Genomic DNA, 27,958 nt, shown 5'->3' with positions numbered 1-27,958 from the left:
GCCTCTAGTCAATATACCAAAAATATCAAAATATTAAAAATGACTCAGATTATCCAATAAAGTATAAAATAGTATTTTCTTAGTTTTATTCTTTTAAAAATTTAGCTTTAAATTTGTAGACAGCTATATTGGCCGTGCACCCTTAAGTCTATTTAATGTAGGCATCCCCTCACCCCATATTCTACTTTTATATCTTATTTGCTCAAAATTGCTTAGCAGTTCCTTCTTCAGTTTCTCTCTTTCCTCTAGCAGTTTCTGTAAGCGACAAAAACAAAATCAAGTTTCATGTCTGTACATTGTTTGGAAAACTCCTCAGGTAAATATTCAAGTTTATTACTTATAAATTCTACTTTCCAACCAATAGAAGTTAATTCAGCCACATTCTTTGCCACATTATAAAAAGCCTTTTCTTCCTCCAGTATTCAATAAACTGTTCCTCATTTCTGTCTGACAATTTGATAGAAGTACTTACAGAGTCATAGTCTCACAGTGTTCTTTCATGATAACACATGTTTTCCTAAGACTATAGACATTTTCTCTACGGCTCTTCTATCTTCTTTCTCAGACCTCACTAGAATTGCCTTTAAAATCCATTATTTCCAACATCACTTTCCAAGGCAACCTAGACTTTTCTATCATGAACATCACAATTCTTCCATCTCTACCTATCACCCAATTCCAAAGTCATTTACATACACATTTTTTTGGTTTCTGTTACAGCGGCACCCTACTGCCCAATATCAACATCTATTTTCATTTCCAAGGGCTGCCATAACAAAGTACAACAAGTCCCTTACCTACAAAGAGTTCCATCCCAAGAGTGTGTTTATAAGTCCAATTTGTTCATAAGTCCAACAAGGTTAGCCTAGATGTACAACAAATATTTATATTGTACTGTAGCTATCAACTATACTATAATGAAAGTGGAAGTCGCTCACTCGTGTCTGACTCTTTGCAACCCCATGGACTATACAGTCCATAGAATCCTCCAGGCCAGAATACTGAAGTGGGTAGCCTTTCCCTTCTCCACGGGTTCTTCCCAAACCAGGGATCGAATGCAAGCCTCCTGCATTGCAGGTGGATTCTTTACCCACTGAGCCACAAGGGAAGCCTATAGTAATTATCAGCTACATAGTATGGTACTGTAATAGATTTATAATTCTTTTCACACAAATAATACATAAAAAACAAACACAAAAGCAAAGAAAACATTTTTAATCTTAGCATACAGGACCTTAATAATTACCATTGTACCAGCTATATCACCACTACTTTTACCCTTGCTTCTGGACATCCTGGGCTATCCTATAGTATAGATACTATACTACTGTACTATATACAGTGCTGTTCTATAAAGTTCTCAAAAAAACAACCACTTGTAGAGGATGTATGCACATGACAATGTATGCCAGACACTTGAGCTAACTTATGTGATTGGACATGCTAACGTATATTTGCATCTTTGAAGGTTGCAGATTTAAGGGTTTGTATGTAGAGAATTTATTTAAAGCAACAGAAATATATTCTGTCACAGTTGGGAGGCAAAATCAAGGTTGGTACCATCAGAAAACTCTAAAGGAGAAAATGTTTTGTGACTTTTGTGACTCTTTCCTGTCGCTAAGTTGTGTCCAACTCTGTGCGACCCCATGGACTGCAGCATGCCAGGCTTCCCTGTCCACTCTCTCCCAGAGTTTGCTCAAATTCATGTCCGTTGAGTTGGTGATGGCATCCAACCATCTCATCCCCTGTTGCTCCCTTCTCCTCAATCTTTCCCAGCACCAGGGGCCTTTCCAATGAGTCAGCTCTTTGCATCAGGTGGCCAAAGTATTGGTCTTCAACATCAGTCCTTCCAATGAATATTCAGGGTTGATTTCCTTTAGGACTGACTGGTTTGATCTTCTTGCAGTCCAAGGGACTCTCAAGAGTCTTTTCTAGCACCACAATTCAAAATTATCCGTTCTTTGGCACTCAGCCTTCTTTATGATCCAACTTATACATCCATATGTAACTACTGGAACACTATAGCTTTGACTATACAGACCTTTGTTAGAAAAGTGAGACCTTCACTTTTTAATACACAGTTTAGGTTTGTCATAGTTTTCCTTCCAAGGAGCAAGTATCTTTTAATTTCATGGCTGCAGTCACTGTCCTCAGTGATTTTGAAGCCCAGGAAAATAAAATCTGTCACTGCTTCCACTTTTCCCCTTCTACTGCCACGAAGTAATAGGACTGGATGCCATGATCTTCTCACAATTTAAGGAGGCACTGTTCAACCCAGTATAGTATGTTTTAAGGAAATGGGTAAGCCTGATAACGTAACATAAAATAATTTGAAGTTTAGTTATGATGCCCGCTCAATATTTAAAATCATGTAAATGTCATTTCTTGAATTTCACAATAACTTGAAAAGATGACATGAAATAATTTGGTGCCTTCACTTTTTTTAAGACAAGTAAGCCTGTCATTATAATGTGATTGTTTTATTTTTTTATTAACAGAAATTACTGCCAGTTGCTAGACATTATTACCAGTTGCTAGAAATTACTACCGGTTGCTAGCACCCAGGTGGTGTTAGTGCTAAAGGACCTGCTATCAATGCAGGAGATGTAAGAGATGTGTGATCGATCCCTGGGTTGAGAAGATCCCTTGGAGGAGGGCATGGCAACCCACTCTAATATTCTTTCCTGGAGAATCCCCATGGACCAAGGAGCCTGGCAGGTTATAGTCCATAGGGTCACTTGTAGTTGGACACAATTGGAGTGACTTAGCACGCAAGCAAACTTTAGCGATCAGTCAAAATGAATTAAACAAAAAATTCAAACTTATATTTGATTAGTATAGGTGTTATCCTATTTACTTCTCTCCATAACTTACATAAGTTATTATTTCATGCATCTTTAGTGCTTCTTAACAAATACAGAAATTGACACTAAGATTCAATTCTTTACTGGATTCACATGGAAGCTAGGAGACAGATCTAAGGCTTAATGACATGTTCTGGAATGCTAAGTATGTTTATTTGCTACACTAATTCTCAATAATTCTTTGCTCTTTGCTGTTTCTTTTAGTTACTGAATTTTCTAACAATAGATACATTTTATCATCATAAGTATCTATATTCTTTCCTAACTTGAAGGCTTTTTTGCTTAAAGTCTACTGGAGAAAGACACCATGACACTATTGATAGCATTAACATTTAATTGACAAATTAATAAAGATCACATACTCTCTATATGCAGATATAGACATTTACATCTCCAGAAGTTTACAATTATGATTTTATCCCATACATTATTTAAAAATCAATTGATCTCATAGTCCCTGTGTATTAAAAAAGGAACCAAGCTTTGGGCAAGGAAGAATGTTTATCAAAATGGAAAGTAAGATTCATGTCATTATCAGTGTTTTACCTGAAGCCATGGTGCTACTTACTGCAGGGTCTTCTATCAGTTCTTCATCGTTTTCTTGGAAATAGAAGGAAAGGGGTGGGCGGGCCCATGGTGGGGGCTCTGTAGAAGGATAAAAATAGAATTTGTGGATTCATCTACTAGTCAGAAATTTTCTGTAGTGGCTTCAAGTGACTTATGACCACAATTATTCCATACATTTTCCTGTCACCCATGGGCAATAGTTTTAAATACCTTTTGTGTTATTTTTTAGAAAGAAAAACCTAAGATTAACAGATGAAATAACTTATGCATGTGGCAAATAAATCCTGACCTGGAAACAATGTTCACAGAATAGGACTGAAGTCTACTCTACTGTGAAGGTACAGTAAAGGGGGATTTCCAGCTCTGGATGGGCCTCTCCAGGTCCCGAAGGCTTCCATTGCAAGACAGTTGGCTGGTAACATATAAGACTTAGTCTGATTTAAATTAAATCTGAATTAAAATCCAGTCTCTACCTAGGTGGGACTTCCCAGGAGGTACTAGTGATAAAGAACCTACCTGTCAATACAAGAGACTTAAGAGATGCGGGTTCAGTCCCTGGATGGGGAAAATCCCCTGGAGGAGGGCATGGCAACCCACTCCAGTATTCTTGCCTGGAGAATCCCATGGACAGAGGAGCCTGGCAGGCTAAATTCTATAGGGTCACAGAGTCAGACACAACAGAAGCAACTTGGCACATGCATACACACACACACACACACATAAGTGACTCTGATCCAGTGGAGCATGTTATACAAGTCACTTAACTTTTCTGAGTCTCAGTTTCTACCTAACAATTCCACTTCACTGTGTTCTGGCATTTGAATAAGAGCGTTTATACATGAAAATGCTAAGCCTAATAGTTTGGCACATAACAGGCACTCCTGGAAGCATCCAAGCCAGTTCATTATATCCACACATGCCTCCAGGAAACAAGATTGCAAGTCACAGTTAGAAGTCTATTCCTACCTTTAATGACCCTCAGATTAAGTCTCCGAAAACCATTTATTTAACAAGCCTGTTGTTTTCAGCCTGGTATGCTTGAAGTACATTAAAAAGCACCTGTTTGGCTCCTGCTGAAAGTCAGGACTGAAGAATGACTAAGCCAGTAAGCCAACCAGAGTTACGAAATGCTCCTAGTGCCTCCTTCAAACTGGAATTTATGTTTGCTCCACAACATGGACAGACCAGGCAGTAAGATTCAAATATAGTAACAGTCAACAACGATGTTTAGAGTTAAGGAAAACATAAAATAAGTATCAGAGCGCTTCTGTCAGAGAAGTTACACAGATCTAAAAATTATAGCTAGTGAGATTTTATTTGTTTAGTCAACAAAATACTGAAAGTGTAATTATTAGCCATTGTGAAATTGTTCAAATAAGATTATAATTACAATTAATACTCTTAAATGTTTCATTATAGAAACTGTGTTGCATCATAGTAATATTATTAAGGCAATAAAGATCAGGGGAAAATATTTTCTATATATTTTATCTATTAGGCATATTTTATCTACTCATTCTGTAAAGCTTACTCTTGATCCAAAGTTGTAACATAAAAAAATATTAATCCCTCTTCCACAAATGGCATGTTTAATTTTAGATAATGGATTGTATGCCAATAAAAGACAATTCTTTTAACATTATAAAATATTTGAAGCTTCTCTTAAAAATGTTTTCCTACTTGAAAAAAAAATATTGAATTCTCATCTGCGAATCTTTCATGTAAAATTTCCTTCCTTTTATGTAAAGAGAAAAAAGACTATAAAATCTTAGTGCCTCAATTCTGTGATGTTATTTTAGACTAAACGTAACAGTAACAAACAGAAAACAAGAAAAACCCTTCGTAGCCAAACCCAGAAGGAAACATTTTCAGGCAGTGTAGATGAGGAAAGCACTCTGGAAGCTGTAGTGGGTTAAAACATTTTAGTTAAGAATAGAGTGCATTTATTCACAGAGCACTCGTCACACGTTGCTTCATGGCTCTTGTCATGTTTTACCTGATCATCTAGAGATGTTTCTGCCTCACTTCAGAGCTTATTTGCAATCTAAGTGCAGTATGTATTGATTTAAAAACAATTTCAGAGCTGCATTTTTTTCCCCAAGGAAGTTTAGTATGTAATTAACCCCTTATTTCTGTAAATAAAGGTCTTCATATTAAAAAAATAAAAACATAATTAGCACCACCAATTAAAACCTCTATTACTAAAGGTTCATTCCATTCCCAATATATTCATAGATAAAGTACATCAAATTTGTCTTTTTTTTTCTTTTTTTTTTTTTTTTCAAATTTGTCTTAAAAAAAATACTTGTCCATGATACTCAAAGAAAAAAATGTATTTGAATAGAAATGCTGAATTATTTACAGAGACCTAAAGTTACTCCCATGTGTTCTATTTAGTAAAACTTGTGAAGTGCATACTGTGCTTGTATTCTTAAATTATTTACATGGGTGTAGATGATTACAAATTTCTGTAGGGTATAATATTAGTGATGACTAGTGTAGATATAGTGAATATAAGACTAAACTCTATGTCAGACCTATTATATACCTAGGATAATATTATTCTGACAAAGAAACTGAATGTTAATATGAAAACACATGGTTGTCATGTACAGTTTCAATATAATAAACCCTTTTCCCACAATTTTTTTCTAAGTTTTTGTGTACCAGTTTATATTTTCAGTATTAGTGTTAGCTGCTTAGTCGTGTCCAACTCTTATGACCCTGTGGACTGTGGCCCATCAGGCTCCTCTGTCCACGGAATTCTCCCGGCAAGAATGCTGGACTGGGATACCATTTCCTTCTGCAGCGGTTTTTCCCAACCCAGGGATCAAACTTGGGTCTCCTACACTGGAAGCAGATTTTCTACCATCTGAGCCACCAAGGGGCCCAGTTTTTCAGTATTATCACCTCTTAAAGTAATAAACATCATAGGTGTGCTAGCCTCTATTTAAATATAGTAAAACCTCAGCTTCAGGAGATCAGCTTTCTAGAATATCTCAGAAACCATAAATATACACTGGTGTTAACACATTCACACACACACACACATCTCACCTTAACCCTCAGTGGTTTTAGTGACAATGGTTCAGCTCAAGAATATAAAGCAAACGACAAAAGAGAGAGGGAAGGAAGGACAGAGGAAGAATTTAATTCCAATTTTAAAGACTATTGTTTGTTGGTGTATTTCTGAGAAGAAAAAAGAAGTCTATGATGGGTCTATGAAGTTTATAAAAAAGAGCATTTTCACACAAATGCTGATAAAATAATAAAAGAAAAAGACAAAAAAAAAAAAGTCAAGAAAGGAAAATGGAGATGCTCCTAGTAGTTTGGACATGATTAAAGGCTATAACAACTATGATAAGAGTAGGCGCTGATGGCAGACGTCTTCCAACAGGCAGAGAATAAAGGAGATGCACCAAAGTCTCCTTGTGGGTTCTACTTCCCTGGGAGCTTAAGGGATGTGGGTCAATGATGTCCACTGGGGTGGGGATGTGTCCCGTGATGGTGGAGAGAAGAGAGGCAGAACAAGGTTAGTTTGACTGTCCCTGAATCCAGAAAATCAAATATCTGGTGAATGGGAATTTTATCACCCTCAAGCATCCATAGTGGCCTACATTTACCCATAACTTCAAAGTATACAGCAATTCTAGGACAGAAGGAGTAGCTTTTGTTTGGCTAAAAGGCTTTTCCTTAGTTCCTTTCAGACCCAAACTCTTGCCTAAGGGTGGAGAAGGATTCCTTTCTTACAGGTCTATGGAATTTACCCTGAAGGGGCAGGGTTACTGCTAGGGAACATATTTGCCCCTCTCTTGCCCTCCAGCTTGGGGTTTCCCCGTGGCTCAGATGGTAAAGCATCAGCCTGCAATGCAGGAGACCTGGGTTCAATCCCTTGGTCAGGTGGATCCCCTCGAGAAGGAAATGGCAACCCACTCCAGTATTTTTGCCTGGAAAATTCCATGGACGGAGAAGCCTGGTAGGTTGCAAAGAGTTGGACATGACTGAGCAACTTCACTTGCACTCCAGCTACTTCTGTTCCTTCATGGGCTTAATTTGTGAATTAGGTTTTCAGCTGGAAGTTGAAATAATACTTCAGAAAACATTTTGGGGAAAAACTAATCCATTGTCTATAACTTCCAATCATTAATTCATCTCAGAGAAAATATTTTGGATTTTGCTTATGATGTTCAAAGTAAAATCTAAAATTTGGATGTTTGTTCTAAAATGTCTCCTGTGGGAGTTGTTCTCTTTGTGTGACTGGCATGCTCCTGGGCCAGCACTCAGGGGCTTAGAAGAGCTGGCTGCCCATCCCACTTTCTGAACAGTCTGTGAATTAGTCATTTCCTCCCTTTCTCATTTCAGTGACACTTTGAACCTACCTCTGATGATATAAGAACACTTTTTGTAACCTTTCATGATAACTATATGCTTCTCAGACATCACTAAGGACAGAACTGCTTAAGGCAAATTTCACATTTTTCATCCTTTAATTCCCTATAGCAAGCACAAAACTTGACATAGCTTTCTGGATTTTAGTGTTTTGTTTTTTCCTTCAAGTGGTAACAAGTAGGTCTGTCATTTTTAAAATTAATTTTGTTGTGTATTCAATATAAAAATAGATCAGTGTTCAGAAATCAAAAGTGAATTTGTTAAACATGTTGAGACTTCAAATCTGTTTAAATTTTAAATAGAAACATATCTAGTTTTCTTAAATATTAATGAGTTTTTAAACTCTTTATGAATTCTGAAATCTGAAAAACTTATTAAACACAAAACATTTAAAGGGATTAAAGTCTTTATGTTTTGCAATTTACTAAACTATTTAGTCTTTTCATTTTTCTTTCTACTAAATCTTTTGTTAGCTATTAGAACAGAAAAATTATGTTTTCTTAGTCTAGCATTTTCGAAATTAGTGTCAAACTAATCATCTGCATAGTTATATGACTTTTTTTATTCCAAATACAAGATAGACTATTAATTATTATTATTAACTAGGAGATATGTCTCAGAAAGTCTAAAAAGCAAAGTTCAAGCTGTAGGCTCTGCAATTTCACCAGGAGATGTTATAATTTATCAAAAATCTCTTATACTCCCCGAAATATTTTTATGCACAGACCTTCCTATTCCCTCTTACGTCCATCATACACCAGAAAGTGAACTCGAACTTCTGGTACTTGCTAAAGACAAGTTGTTTAGAGGTCTTTAGAGGTTTAGAGGTGTTTAGAGGTCACTCAGTCGAGTTCGACTCTGCGATCCCACAGACTGTAGCCCACAAGGCTCCTCTGTCTATGGGATTCTCCAGGCAAGAATACTGGAGTGGATTGCCATTTCCTTCTCCAGAGGATCTTCCCGACCCAAGGATTGAACCTGGGTCTCCTGTACTGTAGGCAGATTCCTTACCATTTGAGCTACAGGGAAGAGCTCTGTTTAGAGGGAGTTATTTTATTTAAAGCAGTTTAAATCTTCATGAAGTAAATGAAAAAACAAATTAGAAGGACCAAGTTACTTCTTTTTCTTGCTTCTTCATTAGTTTTCTGTCGGGGAAATTTCTAATTTTTTTTTTGTAATTAAACTATAAGCATAAAAGGAATTTTGGCTGAGAAGTCTTAATTGCACTATTGTGTAGGACCATAAACATCTTTCTGGGCTTCCATTAGAAGAAGGCCTGACCCTGTTAGAACATGGTCCAACAGAAAATGTTCAGGTCACTAGAGTTGGAAAGGGCAATGAAAACACATCATGGTTGAAGAGCTAATGTGGCAATGGCACTGATGAAGCATTTCAAGTGCACTTGGTTTTATCTTTTTGTGCTAACTTCATATGTAGCAACCGTAACAAGGCCATTTAGTGCCATCATGACATTGCTGCTTATCCAGATGTCACATAAATTCAATTAATTTCAGCAGTAGCTAGGTCTTCAAAGACCATATGCTATCTCTGGGGAATGTTTGTGTGCTCTACTTGCCAGATGTGAAACCAGAGCTATGAATCAGCAGTTTTCTAATTGAAAATGACTGTGCGCATGGTCTGACATCACCATCCATGTGAAGGAAGAATGCAGACCTGCTTCACATGATGTCTGGAGTGAGGATGTAAGCAGAGAAGGAATCTGACTGCCCTTCCATCATGCTCACTTAATTGTGTCCTAGCATCCTTCATGTGCTCTGTGCCATCTATTTATTTATGGCTGCACTGGATCTTTGCTGCTTTCTCAAGTTGTGATGAGCTGCTCTTTGTGGTGCTCAGGCTTCTCCTTACGGAGGCTTCTTGCGTTTCGGAGCGTGGGCTCCAGGTGTGTGGGCTTCCGTAGTGGTGTCACAGGGCCTCAGCAGTTGGTGGACCAGTGGGCTTTAGGGCAGACTGCTTCAGTAGCTGTGGTGTCGGGGCTTAGTTGCTCTGGGGCATGAGGAATCTTCCTGGACCAGGGATCGACCCAGTGTCCCCTGCATTGACAGGCGGATTCTTATCCACTTTCCACCAGGGAAGTCTCAATGCATTTTTTGTAAGAAGTATAAATATGTTTGGCAAGTAAATGCATTCATCCTTTAAAATGATTTGTTGTGTTTCCATAACTCTTAATAACTTCTCCCTATAGTGCATATTTCCTATTAGGGAATCCAAATATCTCTTCTATTGGAAAATATTCAATTCCTATCTGTGATGGCTAATTTCACGTGCCAAACTGACTGGGCTAAGGAATGCCCAAATACCTGGTAAAACTTTACTTCTGGGTGTATTTGTTGGTCGTGTTGCTGCAAAGATTACCATTTGATTCGGTAAACTGAGTAGAGATATACCTCTCACATGTGTTTGTATGGGCAGTGGTATCCTCCAATTCACGGATGGCCTGAATAAAACAAAAAGAGAAAAGAAGGGAAAATTCACCCTCTCTTCTTGAGATGGAACATCCATCTTCTCCTGCCCTTGGGCATCTATGTCCTTGTTTCTTAGGCTTTTGAATTTGAGTTACACAGGCAGCTTTTTTGGTTCTTCAGCTTGCAGATGGCAGAGAGTGGGATTTTCCAGTCTCCATAATGACATGAACCAATTTCTATAATAGATCTCCCTATATATGTATTCTGTTTGCTCTGGTTCTCTGGAGAATGCTGATTGGTTCAATATTGAAGCCAAGTTGAAGTTATCATGGACTACTCTCACTAGATGTCTTTATTGGGAAGGAAAAAGAGACTGGAGAGGACTGTGTGTGCACAAGAGTTAAACCAGATGGCACGTGCACTCAGATCACAAAATGAATGCCAAGTTAAAGAAAACAAAGGTGAATTACTCTGATCCAGAAATAATCCAGTGTGTCCTGTTCAGCACTTCCATTTTCTTGTGAACTTTACTTTTTTTCCTTTCTTTTCCCTGTGATTATATCATATCTAATGAGAAATCAAATTTTCACCCTCCTTTCTTTTAGAAAGACAGCAATAGATTCACTTTACTCCAGTCTTGGACTGAGTGATTAAATAAAATTAGAAAATAAACCGTAAGTCTAATTCTAAAAATTGCTGAAAGAGCCCCAAACCATCAAATATATTTCACGGAGACTTTTAAGCAAAAAAGAATTTGGAGAATTCGAATAAACGCAGCATTTTCCTGACTGATCCAGAGGCGGCAATGGTGGTGGGAGTTTTCCTTCTGTTTAATGGTTTAGCAGTGTTAGTTTTTTTTTTTATAAGTTGTGTTTTTACTACTTTTGACTTCTTATACTTTTTTGTTTCGATATATTTTTAGTCCTAAGAAACAAATTTGGTTACACTTATACAGCAGTTAAGTTTCTCATCTATCTCAGGTTGCTGTTCTTTAAAAAAAAAAATAATTAGATGAGAAGAAAAGGTCAACGAAGACAAATTATTTATGAAAAGAAAAGATTTCAAATGCAGAAGTGTAGTGAGCATGCTAAGTCCTTGTCAAGGAATATATACTTTCTACTTTACTCTTCCTAGATAAAGTGGCTGCAGTGCAACTTCAATGAACCCTATGTTATTCTGGAGTAACTATAAATGGGGAAAAAAAACCACGTGAAGGGCAGCTTGAAAAAGTGAACTGAAACTACAACTCTTCAAATCTTTGCACATTACAAGGTTCTTCTTCTCTGGCTAATAGTCTGCTTTATATTCATATTAAATCTAAAGTGATTAGTAGCACTTAAATGAGCAAATCTTCCTGTGATGACACTGAGCTTGAGAGAAAATTCGGTTAGGAAGAAGAAGCTTGGTTTGATGAAGTACAGTTGCAAAATTATATGTCAGTGTCTGTATCAGTTTATTATTTTGAAAATGACTGGCAGAAAGCAGTATCATACCAGTATTTTCATTCAAGGTTTTCATCCTAGAAATGTTCATTCACTTATGAAAACTAGAGCCATAAAATCCTTACACAGCTTGATTTCAGTTCAGATTCCTTTAAAAAAAAAAAAAACTTTCATTGTGCGTATTTCTGATCCAAATGCAGAGAACCACAGTGTCATTTCTCAAAGGTAACAACCCCACCACTGCTCTGCCTGAGGACTTTATTAGATTTAATACTGAGAGCTCACAGTCAGCCACTGCCAGTGAATCCCTTGAAAGCTGAACTTGGATTATCTTATGTCTACATTTCTGTTACACAGACTGTTGTTAACCTTCCATTCCCAACTTGAACGTACTTAATGGCTTGCCAACCGGCAGCTGCACCCCTGAAAGCCTCCAGCAAGAGAAATGTCGTCTTTCACATCTTAGAGGTAGTGTCGATTTCCGAGAAGAAAGACAACCTGATCTTTAACATGTCATTTGTACTCGCAAAATATAGTACATCTGCATGATGATATTCCTTCTGGGAGATCAACATGTGGATTATTCTGCAACGTTGGCAAGTGATTGAAAATTTTCAATTTAGTGTCCTGTAAAATAAATGCTGAGGGGAGTACCATCACGTCACAGTGTGGAAAATAAGGTTTACTAGTTACTAAATCATTAAAATAATAGAATTACCTATGAATAACTTAGGCAATCTTTATGGTCTCTTTTGTTTTCTTTTTTTCTTTTATTGGCGTGTTGGTTATTTAAAAGATAGTAAGTATGCAAAAGTTTAACTCTTCATATTGGTGTGGGTACGTATGCTCAGTTGTGTCTGACTCTTTGTGACCTCCTGGACTATAGCCTGCAGGCTCCTCTGTCCATGGAGTGGGTTGTCATTCCCCTCTCCTGGGGATCGTCCCTACCCAGGGCTCGAACCCAAGTCCCCTGTGTCTCCTGCATTGGCAGGTGGATTCTTTACCCTTGGACCACCTGGGAAGCCCTAACTCTTCATATTACAAGTTTAATTTTCCTGGTTCTTTATATACTAGAAATATAAATAGCAAATGTTCCAGGTTACATCAGGATCATCATAATTGTTTACCTATATCACATATTAAAATTAAAGTGGATGTTTATTAGTTTTCTTTCCCAGACATATGTGAATTATGAAAAGAATAGTTCATCTCAATGTAACAGAAAATAATGAATTTTGTCTATGGATAAAATGGCATAAGTCATTTAACAGAATAGCTCTTTATTATGTATCCTAAGGCCATGTACTCTTAATTAAATATATAAATATTATTAAGCAAGAGTTTTGTTGCATGTAATTCAACATTCTTATTCCACATTTAGAGATCATTGTTGAGGAAGTATTCTATGCAGGATATATACTTAACATGAAGGAAACATAAGCTAGAAAATAACAAAAAGAAGAAAAATTTAACAAATATTTCTATTTGTACAGCATAAGAGAGAAGCATCACCGTTTTTCCAGGTTAGAGATATTTCAGACAATTTTATCTAATAATTGTAACACTGGGTACTCACTTCATGTTGAAGTGAGAGAATTTAGAAATATTTTCAAAATTGCATTGCCAATTCTACTTTTGAGAATTTGCAAATGCCATCTTGTGATTTTTTTTTTTACTATCTGATATATAGTTCGGTGCATATCATCCAGCTTAAAATATGTTGACACTCAAATTCTAAGCATGTATTGAGAATATTTCTGATCTGTTTCATGAATTAGCAGTGCAAAAATTTTGCATTATCTATGAACACTCTCCATTATAAGTACATTTACCTTATTTTTTAAATTTGTTATAAAAAAGTGTTTCCCAAACTTAAGAGGGCACTGGAATCACCAAGGAAGTTTGTTAAAATACAAATTGCTATCAGTAGATCCAGTTTGGAGTCAAAGAAATATCATTTCTAACAAGTTCCCAGATAATGTTGATACTGTGGTCTCAGAATACAGTTTCTGAACCACTGGAAAGTTAATTCTCCACAAGAGAATGTGTGGCAATAAATATTTATGATCATAACATTATTTTTTAATTATCATTCAAAATAAGATACTTTGATTTTTGGTTTCTCATATTAGATAAATCACATTAGTTATTGAATTGAATATTGACATGGTATTTAAAATGCAAAATTTTAGATCACCTCAGACTCCCCGCTACTTCTCATACTAAAGAATCTGTGATTTTTTTAATATTTGGGAAATGGTACACCTAAAATTAATTCTGTATTTAGTGTGGAATATATGTTTAATAAACCATAAGCTCCAAAACATAAAATATGACTCTGGTCTCACCAGGATTCATTAGTGATGATAGAATACCTAGAATTGTTACCAGATGTCTTGGTCCACTCACCTCTTTATACCATTGTGTGTGTTATAGAAAAGAAAAAGAAAGCAGTAAGTTATTAACCATATAGACAAACTTCTCAAATCAAATATTTCTTGGTATATGATCAGGAAGAACAAATTACAGTGGAAAGGTTCAGAAGTACTGGATTCTGTTTTTCAATGTTTTATTACTGTGCGTGGAGACAAATTATGTAAACTCTCTATGCCTAAATCTTCTATTTGTGAGATGAAAAGATTCTTTGTTGAGCACTAAAGTTTCTTATATTTCTGTAATACACTGATTCTTTGTTTTTGCTCCTATAAATACTTTTCAACTCACTTGCTCAGAACACCCTGGTGTTCTGACACTGGTCATACTCACTTCTACTTATTTAGTAAAATAAATTGATTAGGTGCTCTCTAATTGAGGTAGCCATAACAAAAATCAATTGGAAGTTATTAAGAGATCATAATTACATTTGAGGAAGCTCTATAATAATTCAAAATTCATGTTGCTTAAGTAAATGGGAACTTCTAATAAGCTTTCTTCCATTAATTTTAGAAAAATTTAGCAATCAAAATGATCACAGTTGTATCCACATATTTGTCACAAGAATGCAGGGAAACAGCAAGCACAATGATTAAGCAGACAAGAGCAGAAGAACTAAATATAAACCTCTGAATATTTTATATAAATGTATACATATTTCATTTTTTAGGTTGCAAAACATAACACTCAGATCAAGCAATCATAGAGAGAAAATTGTCCTCTCAAATGTCATTTAATGTTTGATCAAGTGTAAAGTTGATCTATATGTGAGGAAGAGTCATTGGAGACCCAGAAGGAAACCAAATCATAAGCATATTCAGGTGACTGACCATGTAAGATGTTTTAGATTAGGGTCAGAACCTCAAGTCCAAATTAAATATTTTGCTTAAAGAAACGCTTATCAATTTGCAGTTAGTGTGAATATGACCCAGAATCTAGGAAAAATCTGCTGCTGTGAGTGTGGATCAAAAGTCTAAAAATGACATTTACTGAAAGAGCAAAATGACAGCACAGATAAAAGAAATTACAACAGAGCCCAGAGACGGGGTTTTAAAAACTCAAGTCATTCTATTTAGAGCAATAATTTCAAGATCTACAGACCAAAAACAAAAAACAAAAACAGTTTATCAAACTGGAAGACTGGAGAGAAATATTCTGATTTTCCTGCATATTGCATTTTTAAGGATGAAACAAGGTTACTGGAAGAATATATCTTTTTTTTTTTTTTTTTTTTTTTTTTTAGGGAGAGCAAGCTTATTAGCATCACAAAGGATTCCCTTTCCCTCACCCCATCCAAGCATTCAGTTCTGGGGTCCTTGGTCTTTTGGTAGGTTCAACCTGGAGGTCATTGGAGCTGTTGGTCCTGGGTACCTGAATATGCAAGTGATACAAAGATTGTACCCCCAGTTGCCCACCATTGATCACAAGATTGCTCCATCTCCCAGCCACTCAGCCTTCGCTGTCTTCTTGGCCACAAAGAGAAGGGTCCTAGAAGCTACAGGGAAAGAGGAGGGAGACGGGTGGCTGTAGGTCGTCTTCAACCTGGCTAACCTGAGAAATGGACTTCTTAGGAATTAGCAGAAAGAGCGCAGGAGCCTAAGGGGCCACATCACAGAAGGTGAGAAACATCTGGTCCTCATATAAAACGCCAGATGGGAGGCTTCCATCCAAGATCCAGGAGAAGACGGTTAGGGCTGCTGCCCCAGGGCCTGTGTGCTGGCCCTCAGCCACTTGACTGCGGAGAGTCACACCTGCAGCTCCTCTGATCTGCGCCCCCTCCCCACCCCTGGTCCCAACACTGCCACGGCCCAGTGTGGCCATGCAGGGCCCAGAGGCCAGCACCATCCAGCCAGCACCCAGCTCCAGGGTCTCTGCCATTGTCCCCTCCACCCCCAGACTATAGCTATTGCTTTGTTCCAACCTTCCAGCCATTTGCTTTTGAGATATTCTGATAAAAAAGATTAATTCTTTAACTTTAGGTTTTGGTAATATATTACAATTTTATTGTTATTGGCATTTCGGTTTACCTGGTTTTATTGAGATTAGTAATTTTTAAAAAATCATTTAATAAGAATAGGTTTAAAATGTGGTTACAATCTTAAATCTGAAAATTTAGTTTAAAATGTATCTGATTGCATACATATCTCCAGTGTGTTTGCCATAAGGAAATAAATCACAAGCAGTTTCAAAATATTAAAATATGTGAGAACAGAAAAAGAAATCTATCATAACCTATTTTAAGAGAGAAAGCTGATTAGTGTCTGTGTTCACTAAATAAAAATGCGTACACTAAATGCATACAAGTAGTGTGCTGTTTTACTGACTGAAATAATTAAGAAATGAAATGATACAATTTTAAGACAATAAAAATACAAAGCAGTTTATACACCAGACGTAGTCTTGTCGATGCAGAACTTTTAGGATTGACATAGATAATGAAAACAAATGGCACAGGTATTGAAATGGATATAATTTGTGAAGCAAATATGAAGACAGAGATAATAGAGTTAAAACACTGAAAAGGGGATAACAGTGAGCTCATAAATGTGCCCCCATTCCTGTAAAGAAACAACTCAGGTAACGACACAGTTTTATATGACTTAAAAAAAATAATCCATAGTAAAGAGTAAATAAAGGAGGGTCCTAATATCTTAAAGAAATTAGACAAGACTATAAAAGAGAGAAATGTAGGGACCTAACAGAAGCAGAAGATATTAAGAAGAGGTGGCAAGAATACACAGAAGAATTGTGCAAAAAAGATCTTCACAACTCAGATAATCATTATGGTGTGATCACTCACCTAGAGCCAGACATCCTGGAATGTGAAGTCAAGTGGGCCTTAGGAAGCAGCACTACGAACAAAGCTAGTGGAGGTGATGGAATTCAAGTTGACCTATTTCAAATCCTGGAAGATGATGCTGTGAAAGTGCTGCACTCAATATGCCAGCAAATTTGGAAAACTCAGCAGTGGCCACAGGACTGGAAAAGGTCACTTTTCATTCCAATCCCAAAGAAAGGCAATGCCATAGAATGCTCAAACTGCCTCACAATTGCAGTCATCTCACATGCTAGTAAAATAATGCTCAAAATTCTCCAAGCCAGGCTTCAGCAATATGTGAACCATGAACTTCCAGATGTTCAAGCTGGTTTTAGAAAAGGCAGAGGAACCAGAGATCAAATTGCCAACATCCGCTGGATCATCGAAAAAGGAAGAGAGTTCCAGAAAAACATCTATTTCTGCTTTATTGACTATGCCAAAGTCTTTGTGTGGATCACAATAAACTGTGGAAAATTCTGGAAGAGATGGGAATACCAGACCACCTGACCTGCCTCTTGAGAAATCTGTATGCAGGTCAGGAAGCAACAGTTAGAACTGGACATGGAACAACAAACTGGTCCCAAATAGGAAAAGGAGTATGTCAAGGCTGTATATTGTCACCCTGCTTATTTAACTTGTATGCAGAGTACATCATGAGAAACGCTGGGCTGGAGGAAGCACAAGCTGGAATCAAGAATGCTGGGAGAAATATCAATAACCTCAGATATGCAGATGACACCACCCTTATGGCAGAAAGTGAAGAGGAACTAAAAAGCCTCTTGATGAAAGTGAAAGAGGAGAGTGAAAAAATTGGCCTAAAGCTCAACATTCATAAAACTAAGATCATGGCATCTGGTCCCATCACCTTATGGGAAATAGATGGGGAAACAGTAGAAACAATGGCTGATTTTATTTTTCTGGGCTCCAAAATCAGTGCAGATAGTGATTGCAGCCATGACATTAAAAGACACTTACTCCTTGGAAGGAAAGTTATGACCAACCTAGACAACATATTCAAAAGCAGAGACAGTACTTTGCCAACAAAAGTCCATCTAGTCAAGGCTATGGTTTTTCCAGTGGTCATGTATGGATGTGAGAGTCGGACCATAAAGAAAGCTGAGCACCAAAGAATTGATGCTTTTGAACTGTGGTGTTGGGGAAGACTCTTGAGAATCCCTTGGACTGCAAGGAGATCCAGCCAGTCCATCCTAAAGGAGATCAGTCCTGGGGGTTCATTGGAAGGACTGATGTTGAAGCTGAAACTCCATTGCTTTGGCCACCTGATGCAAAGAACAAACTCATTGGAAAAGACCCTGATGCTGAGAAAGATTGAAGGCAGGAGGAGAAGGGAATGACAGAGGATGAGATGGTTGCATGGCATCACCGACTCAATGGACATGGGTTTGGGTAGACTCCGGGAGTTGGTGATGGACAGGGAGGCCTGGCATGCTGTGGTTCATGGGTTTGCAAAGAGTCAGACACAACTGAGCAACTGAACTGAACTGAGGATGTAAAATATAGTCAGGAAAACAGATTCAGAAATATATCACATTATGGGATAAATGTAATAGTTATTTAAACTAGTTATGAAAGGAATTCATGATAATAATATATTTTAGATAGAGAATAAGATCATTAATTTGAGCTCTATTTACTATTTAAATGTATTTTTCAAACTGGAGCATGTATACTTTCTTTCTTTTTTTTTTTTTTTGTACACTTGCTTTATACAAATTGAGGGCAGGAAAAGAATGTAAAGGACCAATCCGCGAATTTTGATACCTAATGAACCTCTTTAAGTTTTAATAAGAAATGGACATTTTATGTTTAGGATCTTTTACCTTTTTCCACAGAGCTTCACAGGAGGGTGGCTCCTTGGTAAAGAATCCTACTGCCAATGTAGGAGAGGCAAGAGACCTGGGTTTAATCCCTAGGTTGGGAAGATCTCCTGGAGGAGGCAGTGGTAACCCACTCTAGTATTCTTGCCTGGGAAATCCCACGGATGGAGGACTCTGGTGGACTACAGTCCATAGGGTCGTACAGAGTTGGACACGACTGAGCAACTAAATATGCACAACATTTTTCCACAATGTCATGAATTATTGAGAGGTTGTTCTATGTCTTTGCCTTCACGATTCCTTTGTGTACCATGGATATAAAGTTATTTAATTACATAGGATTATGTCAGTTGTTTCTTGGCTAAAAATCAGTATGTTCTAAAAGATAGAACAATTACCCTCTACCAAGTATATATTTACATGATTCAAGATCAGTGTTTTTTTAAGTGAAATATGGTAGTTTCTCTTCGTTCTGATTAAAAATACCCCTCTTACTTTCACTGGACAATTCATAGACCATCTGGAAACTACATCTGGAGAAAGAGGCTTAAGGGATTTTTTTTTCTTTTGAAAAGCAAGTGAATATTAATAAACCCTGTTTGTTTTCAGTGAATTTAAATCTTCTATCTTTAAAATATAAAACAAAACAAAAACTGGGTTTGAACTGAGATAACTTGTTTCTTAGGTAAATATGCAGGGAAATAATCATTCCATTAATTATCTCAAAGGTAAGAGTAGTTTCATAGGGATTTCAGAAAATGTAGGAGGGAAACTAAATGTTTTTATATCCAAACTTATTAATATGATTTATAATGAAAAAAGAGTAAATGATCTTTGTAAATATATTCAAATATTGTAAATACATTTAAGTTTTTGTATTTGTGTACTGAAAAAGACTCTAACCCAGTAAAGATTTATTATGGCAAACCTATTTCTTTTATCAAAATATTTAGATATTTTAAAAATCATGTGATCCTATTAGTATCTATATTATTTCGGCACAATTAAGCAACTTGGAAATTCACTTTAAGAGCTATTCACCTTGCATTCACAAATTAAAATAAGAGGAAAATCAAATTATAAAAAATAAAGTGAGTAAAATTTGTTATTCTCATCTGAAATGTACACTATTAAAATTTTTTTTAATTAGTTAAAATTAATAAACATAGAAAAAATTCTCAAAAAAGATAATATTTTTGGTAAAGGACAAGTCAGAATCAATTTGAATAATAGAGAATATCTGATTCCGAGCAAAGGAATTCCATTGGTTTTAAAGCTATTCATTTCCATTCAACATATTCTCACTATCTATTACATGTAAGGCAATATGATAATCACTATAAGGCATATAGATAAAGATGAAGTAGAGCCCCTACACAACTCTAGTTTTCTTTTATTCAGTGAAAACAACAAAATACTTGCAAACATCAGTCTTAGAATCCCACTAATTATAACAAATTTCCAACAAAAATGAAGATAGCAGTAATATCATGTTTCATAGTGTTAACACATAAATTTCACATGAGGACCATGAAAAAGGATATGGTGAAAGGAAAGTCATAAAAATACAAAATATTCATGAATTTATACAAGATAAAATCCAAGGTACATTTTTGTTTTTATACTCTATTGAGTTTATTTAAAGCAGGTATAGCATATTCTATAACTTATTAAAGGAACTCAATGTCAGAATGCTTAATTATATAAGTTAAGGAATACTACATTATATATGTTGTTTTCATATAGATTCTTTACGTGTGAATTTTGTCCTAAGGAAACTTTAAAGTGATTAAATAATAATTGCTGAACCCCTGATTACTTTCCTCTTTCACTTTTATAGGCTATAATGATTCAAATAGGGATGACTGTAATGGGTAAAATAGTCTCATTACTAAAATTAGTAATACTATATTCAAATAGTATTACATATTTTTAAATATATTCATATTCTCTAATAATATGTTACTAAATAATATCCTTGAACATAATTTTATTAAAAGAATACATTTTCTCCAAGTAAATAATATCCTTGAGCATAATTTTATTAGAATAATAAATTTTCTGCATATTAATTTTTAAACCACATATCGACATATATATGTATTATTGTTTAGTCTCTTGTGTCATGTCCAACTCCTTTGCAACCCCCTGGACTGTAGACTGCCAAGCTCCTCTGTTCATAGGATTCTCCAGGCAAGAATACGGGAGTGAGTTGCCATTTCTTATTTCATCTATTGTTGTTTTAGGACACTTAACATGGTCAACAGTTTCTTTCATTTTCATGTATAAATATGAATGCAGGAGCTATCTCTCTATCTTATCACTGTGCACGCACGCTGAAAGCACTTACCTACATTTAGTGAGTAAATTTGTTGCTGTTGTTTGAAAGATCATGCCTAGTCATACCTTTGAGCAATTATGCATTTCCTGAAGAAAATAATTGTATTTTCTGAGAGCAAAATTGGTTCTGAGAGCAAAATCAGCATGACAAGTCGCATGACTGGTTCAAGGGTCTTTGGGAGCATTCTGGAGGGACACCTGAACCAATTTAAATAAAACAAGAAAGGTGTCATGAGAAAAGTGAGCAGTGAGTAAAAGCAAAGTTAGCACCAAAGAGAAATGGGAAGTAAGAAATGTTTCAAGTTGGAAAACAGGGAATAGACAAGAAGAGAGGCAGGTCCCTACAGATAATGTGGCATATATTGTAAGGAGAAGAGTGCAGGGATAGGAAATGACAAAAAGTCTGCCCAAAGGTAGCAAAAGCAAGCCATGGCACTAGGGTACATATTTTAGCAAAGAGAATATGGACTAGATGAATGACTATATATTGGACATTTCAATTATAATCAAAGGCATAACTACTCTCACTATTACCATCTTTGAAAATGAAAGACATGATATATCATCAATTTCACTTCCTCCAAATACACTGGGGATGCTATTTTTCTTAGATAAAGAGGATTTTGAGCCAATTGCTTTTCAAGACAAACTATAAAATACTGTACTTCAAAACTATGGTGCTATTTTTAAATACCATTTATTTTATACCTGATTTTAAAAAATGATCCTCAAAAGCATTGTTTTACTGTATACACACCAAATAAGTTAATTTATCAAAGATAACATTCTGAAGATTCTGCCATATTTCAATACTCTATCTGAAAAATAAAAAAATTTACAGTCTTTCATGCTGCATTAGAAGATTTACTCTGAGTTAACTGGTATATAGAAGCATTTTGAACAGAAAAGAAAGCCTCATCATCCTCATATACAGTTGATAATCATTTCTAGCTTTTGGATTATTGAAATTCTGATACATTAATGCTCAGAAAAATAACATTATAGTTGCACTATAGAATATTATTATGGGATTTTTATGTATTTTTGAGAATCTGATGAAAATTCTCTGCTTGTAAAGATATAATAAGTACAGTAAAGACCTAATGGATGGTCTTGGTGGCACTTATTTATGTGTCTACTTGGCTGGGCTTATGGTGCCCAATTGTTTTGTCAAACACTAGGATGGGTGTTGTTGTGAAGGTATTTTTTTAAGTGTAAAAGCAAATTATCTGTCATAATGTTAATGGGCTTTACCTAATCAGTTGAGGCCCTGAATTTAAAAGACTGAAAAGGAAGGAATTCTGTCTCCAGACTGCCTTTGGACTCAAGACTACAACATCAACACTTGTCTGGGGTCTCTAGCCTGACAGCTTGCACTGCAGATTTTGGACTTAACTTTCCCTCAACTGTGTGAGTCAATTTCTTAAATCTCTGACTCTGTCTGTCTCTCTTTCTGTGTGTGTGTGTGTGTGTGTGTGTGTGTGTGTGTGTTGGTTCTAGTTCCTTTGGAGAGCACTGGCTAATACAGTCTCTCATACAAAACCCTTGTTTATTATTAAGTCTATTTGACAGATGTTTATTGACCTTCTACCGTATACTTTGCTCTGTACTTAATCTTGAAAATACAATAATAAGAGAAAGCTAACACTGACTTCACCCTTATGGACTTTAAATATGGTGGTTAGTCAGCATCTCATAAACTGCTGCTGCTGCTGCTAAGTTGCTTCAGTCGTGTCTGACTGTGCAAACCCAGAGACAGCAGCCCACCAGGTTCCCCCGTCCTTGGGATTCTCCAGGCAAGAACACTGGAGTGGGTTGCCATTTCCTTCTCCAATGCATGAAAGGGAAAAGTGAAAGTGAAGTCGCTCAGTCGTGCCTGACTCTTAGCGACCCTATGGACTGCAGCCTACCAGGCTCCTCCATCCATGGGATTTTCCAGGCAAGAGTACTGGAGTGGGGGTCCATTGCCTTCTCCGATTTCATAAACTAGTCATGATCAAAAAAAAAAAAAAATAATAGTAACATGGGCTCCCAACTCTCCTAACTTCAAGCAGATGAGTCCTTATTTTCCACAAATGTCGTTGAGAATTCCCAGGTTAGATTCTATCTATGGAGAACTGGTAATTCTTCATATTCACACATTATCTTCTTCTGGGGAAGCAAGAACACACTCCCTGGTGGTGAGTGCTGTTGGAATCCTACCCAGATCACCTTCACCCAGCTGCAAACATACTTCCAAGCATTATTCCAAGCAAGTCTAAAAGAAATCATCTTCTATCCAGGATACACTCTTTGTAAGTCAACAACAGCTGAAAAATCATGACACAAGAACACAAAAGTACAGTCCCCTTTACTTGGTGGAATCAGTGTCTTGGATGAAGGTCATGCTGCAGAACTCACTGTGAGAGGAGGCTGGAGCATTCAGACACGTTTGTTTGATGTTCCTCCACTTCCTTATCTTGTGTCTCCCATCTCCCTTTCCCCCAAAGTACTCCCTCAATAAGTCATTTTAATAAAAATTTGCATTTCAGTTCTACTTATAGAAGTCATAACCTAAGACATAACCTTCTTGAGAAGACCGTTTCATACTGTTGGACAAGTGCCAGGATACATATTCTAAAGACCTGGGTGGCCATTAGAGATGGTTCCTGTCTGTCCCACGTGTTCTTAGGAACACGCCAAGTATGAGGGAGGAGAGTGTCCCTCACAGTGATTTTTCATCAAGGACTTGTAATGGAGAAATGTCTAGATTTCAATAGCTACAGCTTTAATTACAGCATATACAACTTATCCACTTACTGTGCTTTCCCTGTAACAGTCACATGTGACCAGGGCACCAGGGACATAATACTCCTCTGTAAAGATCTAAACTTTGGAGTGGAGGCTTGGCCCCCATCAAAGGTCCCCTTTATGTGTGGTCCTGTCCTGTTACCTCAATGATCTGCTCCTAACCAGTTTCACTCTTTTTCGTCTTACGTATTTTGATCACTGAATTTCAAAGAGAAGGGATCACAATGTGGATGTGCAATTATCCATGTATCTAGTTCATGATTTGTAACATATGGCTATAATTAACACATGAGGGAGGCACACCACAATAGTACACTCAGTAGAACAAAGACCCAAGGATCCATGATATGTTGGAATACCAGTGATATGCCATTACCATGCTAAAAAATGTTATATTACGTTTCATCAAAAATCTTAAATCAGGACTAATTTTAAAGCTCTTATTCAACACTAGCCACCTCAGCTGATGATGAAAGTGAAAATAGCAAGCAAAGTCTATTATAGACATATTAGAGAGTAAATTTAAGAAGTAACTCTAGAAGACTGCAATGTTTACATGAAAATTTATGAATTAAAACAGTCATATAATTTTCAAAAGATAAAAATACCAAATGAAAAATTATAAATTGAGTAGCTAGCTGGAAATTTTATTTGTAAGGAGCTTCAGGCATTTTTAGCATCAAGGTGATAATACTGTGCATATTTATACTTGGGTGCATTGATGTGGGTAAAAAAAACAAAAAAGGAGATTGTGTTGCAAGTTATAAGGTCACAGAGTTTATTATACAAATCAATCAACCAATCAAAAAATATTGAGTTCTAAGAGGAGAGAAAGAAAGCATATAAAAGATGACCTTTTAGTAAATTTCTGAATTATTCTAGTTGCAGATTGATAAAATGACTTGTATTTTACGGATGTGAAGCTTATTGCCTCAAGTGTTCAAGTATCATAAATTTTAGTCTGAGTTCTTCTGAGAGGCTTGAGAAATGACTCACAGTCAGATTAATCGTTAACTAAATCTGAAAGGGAATGTTACGTGCAACAATAAGGATGTATGAGAGAACAGATCTCCTTAGGAAAAGAGAAATAGTTTAATATGACTGCAGTAGAGAATGTAGGGACATCCTGAGAGGAGATGAGGCACAGAAGTGACACCTTATAAAAGGTGTACATGCCTTCTAAGAAGATTTGTTAGTTTATTAATATTTCTTCAAAGTGGCATCAGAATCATACTGGGATACTCTTTTAGAATGTAAATTGTCCCAACGAGAGATTTTATGGTCAATAATGATCAAAAAATCATTAGGTAAATGATGAAGAACCCTAGAGGGGATTCAAACAGAAGTATATTACAGAAGTGAGGGAAAAAATAAGAGATAAGAAAGAAGGGAAGAGATATTAACAAATGCAAAGAAATATAGCATATATGGACTACAATCAAGTTCTAAGTTGGAGGATATGGATTCATTATTGGAATTGTAGATCTATCTCATCCTTCTTTTCCAATCTGTGGTGGATAGAAAAGCTATAAAAATAAGGCCAGAAAAGCATATTTGGAAAAATACCCCTAATGAAATAAATCGCATCAGTAACTTTTCTGCTTTCAAATAGCCGTCTCAGGAGGCATATTATCTTCTAGACAATTTTGATTTTATAAAATTGCAACTTGATTGAAATTAATGTTTACTTCCCTTTTGTTGACCAGAGGAGGCAGTTATATTGCCAATATATTTTTGGAGGTGTGATCAGGAATAGAGAATTAAGTTTTGGTTATTCAATAGCTAATACTCTGAGCATACAAGATGAAATTAACTTTTGGAGGATTTTATCTTTTTAAGATTGATTTTTAGAAATCCCAAAAGAGCAAATGTAATAAATCTCAGTGTGTTCCTAGTGGAACAAATAGCTACTAAAAATATACTTTTAATTGTCATAGAAAACATACATGCCCAAACCTTTGTCTCAGATGGAGGCCAAGTTAAAACTAGAACTAAACAGAGAATTTCTGTACACAAAACATCTTTCTAGCAAATAATATCAGTTCTTTAGTTTTAAGAAATTTGGGGATATCTGGGCAACTATGTTTCCTAGATGTAAATATATATATTTGATTAATATGGTATAAACTGTACTTCAATTTGTCTTATTAAGTTTCTATTAGTGTCAGATGATCTGTAGAAGAGTCAAGATTGCATAAAAGCACTACGTTTTAACAAGAGCCATGAAAATCAAATGTGTCATAGTATATTTTCAAGGGAATTAAACTAAGTACTCCATTGCTTAAGAATGTTTAAAAATGACTTAGGCAACTATTTTTCTTGATAAAAGGAGTTGGTAACATTTATTTCTTGAAAGTCCTTACTATGAATTAATTTGAATTTTCATCTAATATGGTATGCAGACTCTAAGATTACTCTCTACAGTTTATATCTCCTTGTAGTCACACCTTGTACTTTCTTCTCTTGAGTGTCATCTGTACTTATGATTTTGTTAGTATATGTTAGAAGAAAGCAACCAAAGTTTAAGAAATATGTTGCTTTTCTTTGCTGCCACAACAAATTAGCACAAACATGGCAGTTAAAACAATTCAAATGTATTATCTGAATTTCCATGGGTCAGAAGTCCTTGGGTCTAACCAGACTGCAACCATGGTGATATGCAGACTACAGTTCTCAACTGGTCCTCTTTCAGATGGTTGGCAAAATTCAATTTCTTGCAGCTTATGGCTGAAGGTCCCTGTATTCTCCATAGTAATTGATTTAGCAAAGTCTTACCAGAGGATCTTAGGAATTCTAAAGTTATTCTTTCATTATCAAAACTCAAGAACACTTTCCAATATATGAATACTAGTATGATCCTACAATTTCCCGTTTCTAAGGAGCCATTCTCTTATTTTGACATAATTTAAAATGTACATATATTTACCAAAGGAAACTAAAGAAGGACTTTAGTTTTGCTAAATAGAAAAGTCTTTACTTTTCAAAAAATATACATTCAACTTACATAACTTTACAATAAATTTAGGGAAAATACTTTTTTATTTTCTAAAAATATAAAGGAAAGTGCTGCTCCTGCTGCTGCTGCTGCTAAGTTGCTTCAGTCGTGTCCGACTCTGTGCAACCCCATAGACGGCAGCCCACCAGGCTCCCCCGTCCCTGGGATTCTCTAGGCAAGAACACTGGAGTGGGTTGCCATTTCCTTCTCCAATGCGTGATAGTGAAAATTGAAAGTGAAGTCGCTCAGTCGTGTCCAACTTGTAGCGACCCCATGGACTGCAGCCTACCAGACTCCTCCATCCGTGGGATTTCCCAGGCAAGAGTACTGGAGTGGGGTGCCATTGCCTTCTCTTAGGAAAATAACTACTTCTTACTAAGTATGCATACTTATGTATATTTGTGCTTTACTACAGTAAAATTACAGATTTATATATAAATTAGGGGTGAGTAATTACAAGTGATTACAATATTCCCTGGTCAAATTCTTACTCTGAAAATAAAGCCAGTCTGATTTAACCAGATCTGTCAGCTGTCAGCTACCTAGATACCTAGAATGTTAAAATACCAGCTAGGCAAATGTGACTAAGAAAGCAGACGTGCTGACTCCTTGCCTAAAGACTTCTTACAAGTCCCTCTTGGATGTAATACTATCATTAGTGGTCTTGTCACTTTACTTTCCTATTGATTTTCTGAATATTATTTTCTATAATTTAAAAGGTCAGTGAGAAACACAAATTATGGATAATACTGAATGAGTTAGTGTGTGTCCATGTGTGTGTGTTGGTCATACAGCATGTAATTATTTGAACAAAGTGCCAAAAATGTTTTCTTATTTTGAATCTATCATTTGGCCAAAATAAAAGAATTCTCCTGGTCTTTGAACTGCTATTGCTCATAGGAGTTTGAATTTAAATCTAGTATCAGGGAAGAATAAGGCTCATGAGTGTTTCTACAAATTGGTGGTGGGTGGGAAGCAGAGTTTGACTTATTTAAAGCATAATTAGCTTATGTCTCTGATTAAATGTTTCTGTGCACAAAGAATATTAATCCTTTG

The sequence above is a fragment of the Bubalus bubalis genome, chromosome 1 (assembly GCF_019923935.1).
Source record: "Bubalus bubalis isolate 160015118507 breed Murrah chromosome 1, NDDB_SH_1, whole genome shotgun sequence".
NCBI lineage: Eukaryota > Metazoa > Chordata > Mammalia > Artiodactyla > Bovidae > Bubalus > Bubalus bubalis.
Note: the sequence above shows the minus strand (reverse complement) of the source record.